Consider the following 16,753-nt stretch of genomic DNA (forward strand, 5'->3'; position numbering starts at 1 on the left):
GTCTGGAGCACAAGACCTCTGTCCTCATGGAACTGGGGTGCATCCACCTTCCAGGCATGCAGGTGCATTCACCAACCCAGAACCTCTTTGAAACCCATCCTTTTATATTTTTATGGAGCTCTCATTACATAGGCATGGTTAATTAAATCATTGGCCACTGGCTATTGATTCACCCCAGCTAGTCTCTCCTCCCCAGAGGTCAAGGAGTGGAGCTGAAAATTGTTTACTATGTTAACATTAAAACTTACATCACAATTTAGTTTTAGCCAAACAATAATTTGTAAACATTAGCTTCATATTATAAATATCAAATCAGTTGGTCTTATTTTAGTTTGCCTTTAATTTATACATTTTTCCATTTGCCTAGTGTGTAAGAGCTATAGCACAATTAAAGTATGCCTAGGTTTAGTTGTACTTAAATGATGTTACAATAGAAGTGTGTAAGCTAACCTCAGGAAGTCCATGGAACTTTGTTTTTGCAGAAGGGCTTTGTACATCACTCAAGTTAGAGAAATACTGTCTAGAGACTCAGAAAAAGGCAATATCAATGTAGCCTGGATTGTCAGTTTTGGGAGACCATTCTCCATGGATTCTCGTATTTCCAAATGTCTAGATAGCATATTAAAAAGCAGAGACATTACTTTGCCAGCAAAGGTCCATCTATGGTTTTTCCAGTAGTCATGTATGGATGTGAGAGTTGGACTATAAAGAAAGCTGAGCGCTGAAGAATTGATGCTTTTGAACTGTGATGTTGGAGAAGACTCTTGAGAGTCCCTTGGACTGCAAGGAGAGCCAACCAGTCCATCCTAAAGGAAATCAGTCCTGAATATTCACTGGAAGGACTGATGCTGAAGCTGAAGCTCCAATACTTTGGCCACCTGATGCGAAGAACTGACTCATTGGAAAAGACCCTGATGCTGGGAGAGATTGAAGGCAGGAGGAGAAGAGGATGACAGAGGATGAGATGGTTGGATGGCATCACCGACTCAATGGGCATGAGTTTGAGTAAACTTCGGTAGTTGGTGATGGGCAGGAAGGCCTGGCGTGCTGCAGTCCATGGGGTTGCAAAGAGTTGGACACAACTGAACTGAACTGAACTGTGAGCAGAGCCACTAAATGCCTTTGTTCTGGACTGTATCTCTAAGCATGTTTGTACTGTGAACAACATTGGCAGATAGAGACAAAATCTCTATGAAGCAAAGTGCAGATTTGGTTACAGCATTGGAAGATAAAGATAGTAAAAGGGCACCATGCTTACTGCCCACTATAAAAGCTTCAAGTTCTCTAGGCTCTGTGTTCCTCTCCTGCAATGCAGCCTACTGTGTATGCAGGTCTCTGATCCCCTTCACGTTACCCTACAGGCATCAGGACTTGGGAAACTGGCACAAAATGCTAATACTCTGGCTATTACTATTACTGTTGTTAAAAAAAAAGACAAAAGACTATCCTCTGTCTCTGACACAGGAGTTTCATGGCTTCTGCCTTGAAAATCCTTGAAAATCCATGAAATTGTAGCTTGTTAAATTTTCATCTTGCCAATAGGGTGAAATCTCACGCCCTTTTTAGTTCTAGACAATTAGGTTGGCCCTGTGGAGGAAGTAAAGTTTGAGATATGAGCTGAATAATGGGTACAAATAGACTGGGTGGATATGAAGCTGGCATTCCAACTGGGTGAGTGTCACAAGATTCCTAACAGGTGTTGGCTGTGGTCTGTAGTGGGGTGGTGAGTAGATAAGCCTGATGAGAATAGAGGCTTGGAACTAAGAAGTAATCACAATTAGATGAAAAAATTAATTTGGGGCTATAGTGTTGTATGTTTAAACATTAGGTTAAAATAAATTCTGTATGTAGTAGAAAACCTTTGAAAGTTTCTAGTCTCTGGTCTTTGAGTCACTGATTTGCTTAATAAGTTTCTAAGCAGGGAGATGACATGTTGAATCTTAAAGTATGATGTCATAAAAGAGTAAGGTGTGGTGTAATAAAAGAAGATCACTAGGTTTCTTATCCTGACTCTTCCATTTACTAGCTGTGTGACCTTAACCAAGTTATAATACTTCTCTGATTCCAGTGTTTCCATCTGCAAAGGAAGAAGGAATACTCACCATAGGGAGGTGTTGCAGAGGTTATAGATAATGTCTCCAAAATACTTAATGCAGTGCCTAGTATATAGTGGGTCAATAAATGGGGAATAATTTTAACTAGCTGAGTGAAGAATGTAGAAGGGAAAGCACTGGTTTCCTCTGTTTGAAACTATTACAGTTATATAAGGATAAAATCATTAGGATCTGGACTAAGATGGTGATGGTGGTAATAGAAAGGAGCCCGAATACATGAAAAATCTACTTGAACCTGGAGATTGACTGGATATGAGAGCGAACATTTACTGTGTACCTACTATGTGCCAGGTGCTATTCTAAGCACTTTAATAGCAATTCTAAAAATGCTCTAAGGATGTACTATTATTGTTGCCATCTCACAGTTGAGTAAGCTGAAGTTCACTGAGATGAAATAACTTGCCTGAAATCAAATAACCAAGAAAAAGCCAACAGAGAGAGACTCAAACCTAGTCAGTACAGTACCAAGCCTATGTGCTAAAATACCATGCTACACTCTCCCTGGCCACCAGAGAAGCAAACAAATAGTCAGTGAGGACTTGCTGGGCTGGTCATCCCAACATCCCTGCCATGTCTGGCTCTGATTCTTTCTCTATCTCTTCAAATTGTGTGTTTTGCATTCTAGTATGACATATATTTTTTATTGATAGCTGGACATGATGTACCAGGTAAAAGAAGCTGCTGAAAATATGCCTGTAGTAATGTGGTGGTGGGGTGTGGGAGAGAGGAAACATTTTATAGCCCTATGATTAGGTCTCAGTCTTTGGCCTATGCCCCTGGACAGTGAGCTTCACAAATGTTTCTCAGTCTTTCTTCCCACCTTAGATGGGACAGGATGGTGAAGTGGGATGGAATTGGGCATTTCCTTTTCCCTAGGTTAGTTAGGCTCTGATAATATCCCAGCAGGTTAGGTTCCAGTTAACTAGTTCTCCTGAGGGCAGGCCTTGTTAAGAATAGAGTGTCCTGGGCTATTTTACAATATTGGTGAAATTATGATGTATTTCATAAGAAGGTTTTTTTCCCCAATATTTGTTATGGTAACCTAGTTGAGTTCCTCAAGGTAGATCTCACAGTATTGTGAGAGCCCCAGCTGTGTCTCCCTGAAGTTTGTGACTCTAGGAGTTGTCCCTGCTGAGTCCCCAGCAGTTTGTAATTACAGTTCAGGTTTTCCTCCCCCGGCGTTGAGGCGCTGGTTACTGTGGCAGTTTCTGTTCTGTGAGTTCCAGCCCCCTGTCTTTGCCTGTCTCTCCAATCTTGGAGGCACTGGTTTGCCTCATGTCCTCCCTCTGCTGCATATGGAAGAAGAGTTGTTTACTTTTCAGTCTGTTCAACTTTTTACTTGTTGGATGGAGTTATGACCTCCAAGCTTGTTACCTGCGGGATCAGGAACTGGAAGCCTTCCACACCAGCCTGGGAATGGAGAGAGGGAGGAGCAGAAGCTTGCACTGGGAAAATGATGTTCTATGTGACATGCTGAATCTGTGATGGGGGAACATCAGAATGGAGGTGGCCTGTACCTACCTGTGTGAGGGGCTGAGTCCGAAAGCAGAGGTATGAGAGTAGCCTGCTACACAGGAGATGGTTGAGCTGTTTCATCAACATCGCCCTCTTTGACTGTCAAAGGTGTGTGACCTTGGGCAGAGACTGCCTGGGACAGCTGACTAGGAACTGGAGAACAGATAGGACATCTGGCATCTCGTGGACTGGGCTTGCAGGAGGTGGTGTCACACCTTGGTACACTGTCTTCTCAGAAGGACACTGGGCTCCTCCTGCCACCAATGCCTCTATTCCCCAAGAGTAACACAGTAAGACCATGGTCTTTTCCCTTTAAGCCCTTATAGCCCCCATCATTGTACTGTCTGCCATAGGTGACTCTTCTCCTTTCTCTTTGATAGACTCATGGTATAATGGCGTAAGCTTCGGATTTGAAATAAGATGGGTCTGGGTTGAAATCCCAAGTCTCTAACTCACTAGCCCAGGCACTTTGTGTAAGTCAGTTATAAGTCATTTAATTTTTGTATGTGTGAATTTTTTTAATCTGTAAAATGGAAATAATAACATCTTTCTCATAAGGTTTTGAAATATGATGTAGTCTTTAGTAAATGTTGGTTGCCTGCCCCCAATGATATCCTGTCCCCAAACTGGTTGTAAGCCATGATCAAAGAGTTTACACAAACTCTTTGATACTCTTCCTATTGAAAGGTAGATATCTTTGTCCCCTCTCCTTGAATCTAGGCAGGTTCATGACTGCTTCAACCAACAGAGTATGGTGAAGGGTCATTATGTGACTTTTGTAGCTAGGTAAAAAAATACACTGTAGTTTTTGCCTTATTCACTGGTACACTTGCTCTTGGGGCCCTGAGCTGCCACGTTAAGAAGTCTAGTTCCACTGAAGCTCCCAGGCTGAAATGGCCATGTGTAGACATGGTGCACAATCTCAGCCTTGTAACCACTCATAACCACTCCACCAAGGCACCAGACAAGTAATACAGCTGAATTGGACCTTCAGCCTGACTGCCAGCTAAATACAACCAGTGATCTCCATTGATGCCACATGGAACAGAAGGGGCAGCCAGCCAACCACTGTCTGCAGAATTATGGAATAGAATAAAATAGTTGTTTTAAGCCATTAAGTTTGGAGTAGCTTGTAATCCAGCAATAATTACCTAAAACAACCCCTTTAATCCCATGCCCTTCAATCTCCCAGTCTCCTTCTTTGAAATTGCCAGTCTCGAGTATATTCTGATTTCAATCTCATTCTTCCTCATATCTCATCACGTGAAATGTGAATTCGGGGGTCATTTGTTCTATCTCCCTATCCTCTTTCCATCCTTCCTTCCTTCAATAAGAATTTCCTGCATGTTTCTCCTGCATCAGATGCTAGATTGGGCATGATGGCTTTCCTCTAGTTCAGGGGATCAGCAAATTTGTTGAAACTACCAGAGAGTACATAATTTTAGCTTTGCAACTCTGCTGTTGAATCACAAAAGCAGCCATAATATAGGTATGGCTGTATTCCAATAAAATAGGTGGCAGGTTTGATTGGTCCACAAGGCCGTGGTCTGCTGACACTCTTCCCATTGAAAAACAGAGTACTTTACTTAGGCAGGGGCTATAGTGAAAACATCAGGAAGAGAAAATTTAAGACATGTTTTGTTTTCTTATTTTTAGCAAAATGTGGCTAACTACCTTTGACAATGGCATGGAAAGCCTGCAAAATCCATCTTATATAAATGGTACCCAGCACCTGGCTGGAAACATGTTACCTGTCTTTCTAGGCAGCATGTGGTACATGCCAGGACTTGTAGCTCAAGAAAGATTCTCCCTCTACCCCAATTCAGATAGGACCTGGGGTGTAAGCTGAGTCTTGGCTGACAGAAGGATGGAGGTTCAGATGCAGAGATTGTGGCACAAAAGCAGTAGCCCCAAAGTACCAATGAGGATGTCAAAGAGGCTGATTGAGATGGTGATGAGAATAGGCCTTGAGGAAGTGTAGGAGACAGGGCCGAATGCTGGATAGTTTCATTCTCTGAAATTAAGAGAAGGCCTTTTTGGCTCACTCACTTTGGTCTCCCGAGGTGTTGTAAGCAAATCAGATAAGGTAAAATGACCATGAACTCTGAAGATGACTGCCAGGTGAGGCGAGGCAATCATCTTTGCTCTTCAGGAAAATAGCTCCTTTCAGGAGAACGTCTTCAGAACACAGTGTAAACCTTCCCCCTCCCTCCAACAGAGCTGGCATCCATGGGAGGGAATCAGAATAGCATATCATGTTCTAACAGCTCTTCCAGCAGTGAGACTAAATATACATAAACTATTCCAAATTTGTATCTGCTGTGAACATGAACAATGACACAGTGTCATTCTGCTATGAGGTTCAGCTGGACAAATTATATGCAAAGAAGAATACGCACACTCTATCACTTTTCCTAACTTTTCCAACTTCAACCTTTGTGAGCAAAAAAAAAAAAAAAAAAAAACACCTTTGGCCCCACTTTTATTCTCCTTTATTTGTTAGCTCTGTCATGAAGATAGTGAATCCAGATTGAGATAGAAATATGAAATTTACAGGAGATAAAATGCATGTTTTTCTGGCTATCTCAGCTTTGTATCTTTAAATCAGCTCAGTTTACCTCAGTTAACAGGGTTTACTGGAGGGTTAGAGCTTCCCCAGTGGCTCAGACAGTAAAGAATCCACCTGCATTGTGGGAGACCTGGGTTCGATCCCTGGGTTGGGAAGATTCCCTAGAGGAGGGCATAGCAACTCACTCCAGTATTCTTGCCTGGAGACTCCCCATGGCCAGGGAAGCCTGGTGGGTTTCTTCCATGGGGTCACAAAGAGTCAGACACAACCGAAGCAACCGAACTTGCTCGAGCATTGCAGGGTTACACAGGGAAGTAAACGGGGTGAGATATCTTTTCAGAGCTGTAAACTAAGGCAGTCTTAAGAAGTAACAAAGTGTGGGATATAGAACTAGCTCTGATGCTCCATGCAAAGGTCTGGGAAGCTAAGAGCAAATGAGCCTTGCTCCAGATGCAGCTCCTCCATCCACGACTGACTATCCTTATTCTTCTCTCTGCCTCTTTTGCCTGGTGGCTCTAACTCAGACGGTAAAGAATCTGCCTGCAATGTGGGAGACCTGGGTTTGATACCTGAGTTGGGAAGATCCCCTGGAGGATGGCATGGCAATCCACTCCAGTATTCTTGCCTGGAGAATCCCATGGACAGAGGAGCCTGTCGGGTTACAGTCCATAGGGTTGAGAAGAGTCGGACATGACTGAGTAACACTTTCACTTTCTATCTGACTGTTTTCTGACAGTCTTCATCCTTAGTGTCTTTTGACTTACATCTCCATTGTCATCTGCTTACTCACTCTTTCTAGGTCCTCATTAACTCTCCATACGAGAAAGGGTATAATAAGGGTAGTCAGTCCCATTAGGAGGAGGACAGTGGGAAGGCCACTGCAGGACCACTAAACAGCCTGTGATAGCTCAGGATCACCCTTGCTTACTCACCCTTGATTCCGTGAGCTGGGGCAGGGGAGTTGGGGTCAGGTGGGGGTCTCTTTGCTCATAGACTCCTTTCCTGACCTAAGTCAATAATACACCTCAGCCCCAACGTCAAGTCATAGGCACCAAAAGACAATGCACCATCCCCTAAGCATGGTGCTCCCACTCTCGTCCTGTGTCCATCAGTTTCCTGACTCTGAATTCTCTCCTAATCTTGATCCCACACCTGGCCGCTCATTTTTGTAGCTGTCTCTCTGGAGTCTGAGCATTCAGTATCCTTCGAGGACTCTGACTCAGCCTTCTTCTGCCCACTCTTTCCATTGCAAATTGCCTCTGAAATAAATCCTGACCCAGTCATCCCATTGGCAGTGAAGGATACAGGCTAAGCTGCTGTAACAAAAGACCCTCAAAGGACAGAGGCTTCAGCAAATATGAACTTAGAGGTCTCAAGTAACAATCCAGAAGTATGTGGTCTACCTGGATCCAAGATGGCTGCTCCATGAATGCCTGTATTCTAGCCAGCCGAAAAGGGGAAAGAGAAAAAGGAAAGGGGATATCCTTGGCATTCCTCACATTACTTGTGCTCATACTCCACTGACAAAATCCTAGTCACATGGCCCTCCTTGTCTTCTCATGAGACTGGGAAATATTGTCTCTAGGTGGGAAGTCACACCCAGCTAAAACATGGAGTGGGAGTGGGTGGTTGAATCATTGAAAGGAATGGGGGAAAATGAGTTCTGTAGAACAACTAGTGGGGCTCAACCGTAGGGAACAACTTCTGCTCTTGACCAGGGACAGTTTGGGATTTTATGAGGCCTGAAGCTTATGCAACTTTTGGGCTCCTCTTTAAAAAATGCAAACTGATAACCACAAAATAATGAACTCAGGACTTTGGAACTGGCCCAAGCTAGTGAGGGGCTGGAAAGCTTAAATTTCATCAGCTTCATGATAAACCTGCCCCTGCTCAGGTCCATTAATCAACGTCCCAGTCAAATTCTCATAACTCTGCAAAGGGTACATTCCTATAGGATGAGTTTTGTAGAGTTTCCATGCCAGTGCCCTAAGTGGTAGCAACATTATTTGTTAAATAGTAAGAAAACAAAACATGTCTTAAATTTTCTCTTCCTGATGCTTTCACTGTAGCCCCTGCCTATGTAATGTTGTTTGCTAGTGGGCTATCCCCAGGAAAAATTGAAAAATGTTCTGCTGCTAATGGTATAACTGGGTTATAGTCTTAAAACTTGCTGCTGTGATTTCTCCTTGGGTACAGTCTACTTCCTAGTCCCTGATTGGTGGAGAGATCTCCTTATTTATGGGCAATTATTCTATGTGGACAGGATACCATAAGAAGCCCTTTTGGCAGCTGCTCATGGAAACTCTTACTGTGTCTTCATTTTCGTATCAGTAAGCACGCTGCAGGAGATGAAGAACAGAGTGAGGACGACAGCATTATCCTGCACGCAGTCAATCAAGGCCAGGCTAATTAGATTTTTCAGGTGCTTGGATACTGTGGGACTGCATATTACATAAATGCATAGATAAACACTCCTAGCCATGAGAACCAAAGAATTACTTCAGAAGGCTGCAAAATAAGTTTTTAAGAAAGGCTTCAGTGTTCCTGCTTGCATGCTCTCCCTCGCTCTTTTAGAAAACATAATAAAACTTCAACACAATAGAAATGCTAGGACTTGTGTACTATTAATGTTTCACAGGATACAGCAGTGTTCCTCAAAAAGTGAAAATCTGAAAATATATATTCTGGAGGTTAGATGAAATCGAATATATAAATACTTAGCAAGTTAGGGAAGTAGTCAACAAGAGTCTGCTGTAAGGGATAATGATTGCTTCCATATCTGTGTTCATACTATCCCTCAACTATGTTTAATCTCCTTGACTTTATATCAGAGATTAAAAAAAAAAGTCATGTCCTCCATTCATTAGAGTTATAGCCTTGGTAAAGATTGCTTCTGGCCATTGAAAAACCATAGGTTTAGTGGTGAGCAGACTGATTGTGTAGAGCAAACCTGCCTTAACATATCTCCCCCTGCCCCCCAAATACCAGTATCTATGTATCTGACAGCATTTTGACTTTGTGACTTCTGTAAATATGGACATCTGAGCATTTGCCTGGTCACTTCACTAGCATTTCCTCTGATGCCTTGCATGAATATTCTTCAGGAGTTCATCCTTAGCCCTTCCCCTCTCCTTTATTTGTTTATTTTTGTTGAAATATAGTTGATTTACAATGTTTGTTTCAAGTGTACAACATAGAGTTTCAATATTTGTATAGATCATACTCCATTTAAACTTATTATACAATAATGGATATATTTCTCTATGCTATACAATATATTCTTGTCACTTATTTATTTTATGCAAGGTAGTTTGTATCTCTTCATCTCTTAACCCTGGTCTTGCCCCTCCCTTCTTTCTTTCCCCTCAGTAGCCTACCAATGCAAAAGATGCAGGTTCGATCACTGGGTCAGGAAGATCCCCTGGAAAAGGAAATGGCAACCCATTCCAGTGTTCTTGCCTGGGAAATCCCAGAGACAGAGGAACCTGGTGGGCTACAGTCTATGGGGTCACAAAGTCCTATACACCTTAGCAACTGAACAACAACCACCACTAGCTTGCTCTGTTTATCTCCCCCTTCTTGAACATTTACATGTTGATGGTTTTTCATGCTTTGTCTCCAACTCAGAACTCTTTTTCCTCCCTGAATTTGTCTGGATTCTCCACTTAGATGTAATACTAGCTCTGTCTAATTCACAAACCAGAACTCACTTTCTCTTCTCTTTCGCCACAGCGCCATGCACGGCTCTGTCACCCCCCAGTGTGGGAGCCAGAAACTGACCCCTTCCTCTCATTTTTCTCACTCTCCGTATCCAGTCACGTTTGTATTGATTCTACGTCACTAATTTATTTCACATTTGCCTACTGCCCATTCTCCACTGCAGAGATGTCCAGCCAGAATCTCACTCTCTCTTACCTAGATTACTGGACAGCTTTTTGTTCCCCTGCTTCCAACTGCCAGGGTAGTTTTTCTAAATACACATATCAGTTATATTACCGCCTGGCCTAAAACCTTTCATAACTCCCCGTAACATTCAGGATAAAGCCAAAGGTCCTTAGCATGACATACAAAGCCCTTCTTCTGTCTCTTGCTTACCCTATTTGGCAAGATTGAGTTACATCAGAACTCAGAAAAGTCAGTGCTTTCTTTGTCCTCTAGAATTTTAGTGTCCTGCCCTTCTTCACTTGAAGGTCTTGCCACCACTCTGGTCAGCCCACCACACTGGCTTTGATACCTCTTTGTGCTCTTACAGCCCCCCATGTCTCCTTACATACTGTATGGATACTGCCTGTTCCTTTTTTACTTAGACTAAGCCCTTGAAAAGATTTGTTCTTCTCATAAATAGACTCTGTGCCTTGTTCTTCTTTGTGTTGCCTTCATCTTAGCATGGTACTGACTCTTAACAGACACTCAAGAAATATGTATTGAATGAGTGAATTTTGTAGAAGAGAATTAAGTATTAGATGGGTGATTAGAAATTTCTAGGAATTATGTATATCAAATTCTTTGGGTAGATTCTACTCTAATGTTTAAGCTCATATTCTCAGATCCAAGTTTCTTACCCCTTAGACCATAGCTAAGAGTTTGATGAACACCTACTATGTGTTAGAAACTGTATAGACACCAAATAATGTCTGGCATGTAAACTAGTCTGTAACATTGTCCCTCCCTCAACAATCTCACAGTCCAGGTTACAGACAAAGGTTACTAGCAAATAGCGATATTGCAATGAAATCATTTGTCTTAAAATGATACAGGTAGTAAGGGAAGTCAAAGAAATGATCACTTTATTTTTTAGAAAAGGAAATAAAGAAAGGGTGATATTTGAATCTTGAAGGCTGGATTGATGTTTACCAGGATGATAAAGGGATTGGGTGTGGCCGTGTGAGTACATACAAAAGGAAAGGTCAGCCCCTAGATTATGTCTATGACTGAGCTACAGGGGTGGGGCTCAGAGAGCTCACCCAAAGGGCATCATGAAGGGCAAAACAGGTCATGCCAAGAAGTTTGGACTTTGCCTTAGAGAAGATGAGGAACCACTGAATGGATGAAGCAAGTGTAATCCAGTTTGCATTACTGAGGGATCCTTTGGGGGCGCTGTGTGAAAGGTCTTTAGGAGGAGACCGAAGAAGCAGCAGGAACAGTTTGGAAATAGTTGTAGGAGTCCAGGTTAGACTGTGGAGGCTGCATGCCCAGTTGCTCAGGCTTATCTGACTCTTTGCAACCCCACGGGCTATAGCCCCATAGGCCTGTCTACCCATGGGATTTTTCAGGCAAGAATACTGGAGTGGGTTGCCATTTCCTACTCCAGGAGATCTTTCTGACCCAGAGATCAAACTCGCATCCCATGTGTCTCCTGCATTGCAGGCAGATTCTTTACCACCGCACCACCGAGGAAGCCCCAAACTTATGTTGCTCTGACTCTTTGCAACCCCATGGACTAGCCTACCAGGCTCCTGTGTCCATGGGATTTTCCAGGCAAGAGTCCTGGAGTGGGTTGCCATTTCCTTCTCCAGCAAAGCCACAAGGAGGCCGCATAACCGATAGTTAACATGGATTCCTGCATTCAAACCCCAGTTCTGTTCATTACTGGCTTCAGCAAGTTACTCAGCTTCTCTGTGCCTCATTCTCATCCAGTGGAGTTGTAATAATAATGACTGATGAGATAGTTGGGCAGGATTAAGTAGAAACTTACACAAATCTTTAGAGCAGCGCTCATCTAAAGTTTAAAAAGTATTTGCTCTTTTTATTATCTGAGACTGAACCAAAGAAAAGAACATAAACTAGAGGAGATAAGTCTAAGAAATGTCTCACAAGGAAAATTTAAAGAATTTGAAGTGTGATAAGATGTGGGGGTAAAGAAGATGGAAAGGTGGAGTGTGGTCCCCAGGTTTTGGGGTTGAGCAACTGGTGAGTAATGGTATCTTTCAAAGGAAGGGGAGCAGGAATTTCTTTGAAGCTTAAGGATTGTTAGTGAGTTCAGTCTGATAGATGTCAGGTCTAAGTTGATTGTAGAAAATTCAGGAGAATTTATTCACTAGGCTGGTGGGAAAATAGATCTTTGACTTAAGGGGAGATTCCCAGGCTGAAGATGGAGAATTGGGCTGGGCCCTATAAGCAACCAGATGGGGATTGAAGCAATGAAACTGTGCAGCCAGAGGGCTTACAGAGAAAGTAGAGATGGAGAAGCAAGTTGAGGGCAGAGCTCTAGATGACACCAACATCAAACTTGCCGGGGGAGAAATAGGTCCTGGTAAAGGAGGCAAAGCAATACAAAACAAAGGAATATGAACAGTCACAGCAGAACCAGCTAAAGAAATGACATGGTCACCTGTTGCTTGGCAATGGCACAAAACAGTGCCTGATAATACACTGTACCAGGGCAGTGGCTCCAAATTCCAAATTTTTATAAAATTAGTTTAGTAAATTCTGTTGAGTCCAGCCTCAATTCTTTGAAGCTGCAGATTTGTGCTAATCTGCATGGATTGCTTGTATCCCAGAATGAAAGCAAAACTATGATATCGTAGCTGAAATACTTTAATTTTCCATTTCAGGAAGCAGGCTATCAGTAAGTCAGTTTCAAACGAACATTCACTGTTTGTGAAACCAAAAGTTAAAACACCTTCAAGGATTAATACTTTGACAAGTGATGGGAAAAGAGCCATGTGATACTTTGGTCTGCCTGTTTAGCAGGTTAGAATTTCAGAACACATTCCCCATTGTGATTCATTTGAATCAAAATCTTATCTGTCATTCATGAAAAATATAGACATATCAGTAGGAGACACTTATTCATGAGGAAATCAGTAAATATTATCCCATAGGATTCTCATAATTAGAAATTAACCTAGAAGGTCTATTGGTCTAGAAGGCAGAATTAAAATTCCTCTATATAGAAATGCATCTACCTAGAATTTTAAGGCTTCAGAAATGTCAATTCTGTGTTAGAATGTGCAGTGTGACACCGTGTGTGTAATTTGACTTCATTTGCTCCTCACATATATACTGAATTTCTATTTTTGTCAGCCACTATGCTGAGTGCAGGGCACACAATGGCATCCAAGGCAGATACCCCCATCCCTTCACAGAGCTCACACAAGTGCAAGGACATCAACTCAAAAAGTAACAGAAAAACAAAAGTGGCTTTAATTTGTAATAAATACTGTGGTAGAAAGCAGGAGCTGAGCAGGAGGATTACAGGAAGAACCTACTTTAGTTAGGATGGTTGAACTGGAGTCTCACCTACAAGGTGGCTTTCAGACTGAGCTTAGAGATAAGAAGGAGCAAATCTGGGGAGAAAATATTTGCAACAATGTGACCGATAAGGACTTAATTTCCAAAATATGCAAATAATTTATACAACTCAATATCCAAAAAAACCAACCCAATCAAAAAATAGGCAGAAGATCTAAATAGAATTTTAAGAAATTTTAAGATTTAAAATTTTAAGAAAACATACATATGGCCAAAAGGCTCATGAAAAGATGCTCCACTCCACATTGCTCATTATTGGAGAAATTCAAGTCAAAACTACAATGAAGTACCACTTCACACTGGTCAGAATGGTCATCCAAAAAACCTACAAACAATAAAGCCTGGAGAGGATGTAGAGAAAAGGAAACACTCTTACACTGTTAGTGGGAATGTAAATTGGCATAGCCGCTATGGAGAACAGTTGGAGAGTCCTTTAAAAACTAGGACTAAAACAGCCATATGACCCAGCAATCCCATTCCTGGGCATATATCCAGAAAAAGGCAAAAACTCTAATTCAAATAGATACATGCAATGTTCATTGCAACACTACAATAGCCAAGACTTGGAAGCAACCTAAGTGCCTGTTGACCAAAGAATGGATAAAGAAGATGTAGTACATATACAGAATGGAATATTCTCCAGCCATAAAAAAGAAGGAAAGAATGCAATTTGCACCAACATGGATGAACCTAGAGATTACCATACTAAATGAAGTCAGACAGAGAAAGGCAAATATGTGATATCACTTATATGTGGGACCTAAAAAAAATGATACAAATAAACTTCTTTACAAAAAAGAAATAGACTCACAGATATAGAAAACAAACTTATGCTTACCAAAGGGGAGGAGGGGGGAGGGATAAATTAGGAGCATGGGATTAGCATATACACACTGCCGTATATAAAATAAACAACAAGGATTTACTGTATAGTACAGAAAACTATAGTCAATATTTTGTAATAACCTATAGTGGAAAATAATTGAAAATGTGTGTGTGTATATATATATACATATATATATATATGTAACCAAATCATTTTGCTATACACCTGAAACTAATACAGTATTGTAAATCAACTATACTTCAATTTTAAAAAAAGATGCTCACGATAGCTATAAAAAGAGAAAAAAAGGAGCAACCCAGGAAAGAGGTTGGAGGAAAGCTTTCCAAGAAGCAGTAATAGCACCTGCAAACTTACTTGGGAATTCAAGAAAGAGTCCAGTGTAGCTAGAGCTTAGTAAACGGGATTGGTAGATGAGAGCTTCAGGAAACATCTAGAAGTTCAGGAAACATCATGAGAAAGGCCTACATGTTTCCCTGAACGCATTGAGAAAGGAAGGAGTGGGACTTGTTATTGTTCAGTTGCTAAGTCATGTCTGACTGTTTGCAACCCCGTGGATTGTAGTACGCCACTATCGCCTTCACTATCTCCCCGAGTTTGCTCAAATTCATGTCCATGGAGTCAGTGACATAACTAAAAAGTTGAAATTCTTCATGCTTTCGAAGTTTGACCCAGGAACTTGCTGAATTGTTCCTGTCCATATCCTTCAATGCATAATAGGCTGTAATCACATGGCTGCTATTATGAGGGGCAAGATGCTTTTTTTTTTTTTTTTTTTTTTTAATTTTTTTTTTTTTTAGGTTTTTTTTTTTTTTTTATTATTATTATTATTTTTTTCCAGTGGGTTTTGTCATACATTGAAATCCATGGCTGATTCATATCAATGCAAGATGCTTTTTTGGCATGTCCCCCGTTGGCGACAGTTGCTTATGAATCTAAATAACAGCTAAGGGCACCAAGCAGTCCTTCGGATCCCTGGAGCACTTCTTACCTTACACTGGAGGGCTGTTACTCCTACTCTTGACTGGTTTGGGTGGCAGATTCCATCAGTCTGAAGGACAGCTTCCCTGACCCCATTTGTGAGCTGATGACGAGTGTGTGAGATGAGGAGTCAGGAAGGCTTTCCTGAGCCTCTGTCAACTCACATAGGAAAGACATCAAAGAACTGGAGTGGTGCTAGCAGTCCTATCAACAAGATTTTGAGAAAGTAAATGGATTGTAAAAGAATGTAGGTGCTATCGGAGTCAGCCATTCTTTCGAAGACCCTCAGTGTTTTTAATAGTTTTTTTTTTCATTTATTTTTATTAGTTGGAGGCTAATTACTTTACAATATTGTAGTGGTTTTTGCCATACATTGACATGAATCAGCCATTAGCATCCCTCAAACCAGATTATTGCTTTGTTATTGGAAATAACATTTTCCATTAAAATAAAATCTTTCTTATAGAAAAAATAAATAAATAAAAGAATGTAGGGATCTCTGCCACTTGGTGACAAATATTTTTTGGCGTTTTCATCATGCAGCTTAGCAGTTTGTAGGTAGTAGGTGTCTGGCTGGCTGAATCAGTGGGTAATGTGGCATGAATTGGGAGGCAGTATGGAGTGATAAAAGGCAGCTGGACTCTAGAAGCATGCAGACTGCGCCACGCTGGATTCCTCAGACCTTCTGCTTTTGCATCTGTATTATGCGAGTGATGATGCTTTGCTGGGAGGTTGGATAAAGATTGGAGATAATGGATTAAAGCATCTGGCATACTAATTACCATTGATTATTCAGTTGCTGTTTTTATTATCATCATCTCGGGCTCCTTGCTTGGTGCCTTTGGCTCTCATTCATCTCCTAAATCACCCCAATTTGGATTTCGTCCTCCCTCCTCTTGTTGCCTCTAGTCATCTCCTAGGTTGACTTGTCTCACTTATCCCTTGCCAACCACTGCTCACTCTTCATCACAGCTCACAAACCCACCCTCATCCTTCAGACCTTCCAATTTCTCTGACAATTCTTTCCAGCCTGGAACTCTCTTTCTTTCTTTCTCTACCTTCTCATCTTTCAAGACTGGGTGATACCTGCAAGGCAATAATTTGAGGTCTAACAAATGAGTCTTGAATGAAATCAAGGAAGCAAACCCATGGTGGCTTCATTCCTCATCCTGTTTGCCAAAGGTGTTGCTGGAAGCCTCTGGTTACCTAAGATATTTTCATGGTTAGTGACTCTCTGCATAGAGTCATATTAGGTTTGGTTATTTTTCAGATTCTTCCTCATAAAGCCAAGTTTCAGAGCCTAGAGTTAGAGGGGAGGTCGAGGGAATATTCCTTCTGGGAACTTGGAAGGATCCCTGATGAGTGTTGGGGAAATAAATTTCTGTGAGTCACGTGCTTTGTTAATCTGAGACACATCAATAGTAAATAGATTTGGTGCACCTCACCTGCTCACAATAAATAAGTGGGAGTGAAGTT

The sequence above is a fragment of the Dama dama genome, chromosome 29, assembly GCF_033118175.1.
Source record: "Dama dama isolate Ldn47 chromosome 29, ASM3311817v1, whole genome shotgun sequence".
In the NCBI taxonomy this organism is placed as follows: domain Eukaryota; kingdom Metazoa; phylum Chordata; class Mammalia; order Artiodactyla; family Cervidae; genus Dama; species Dama dama.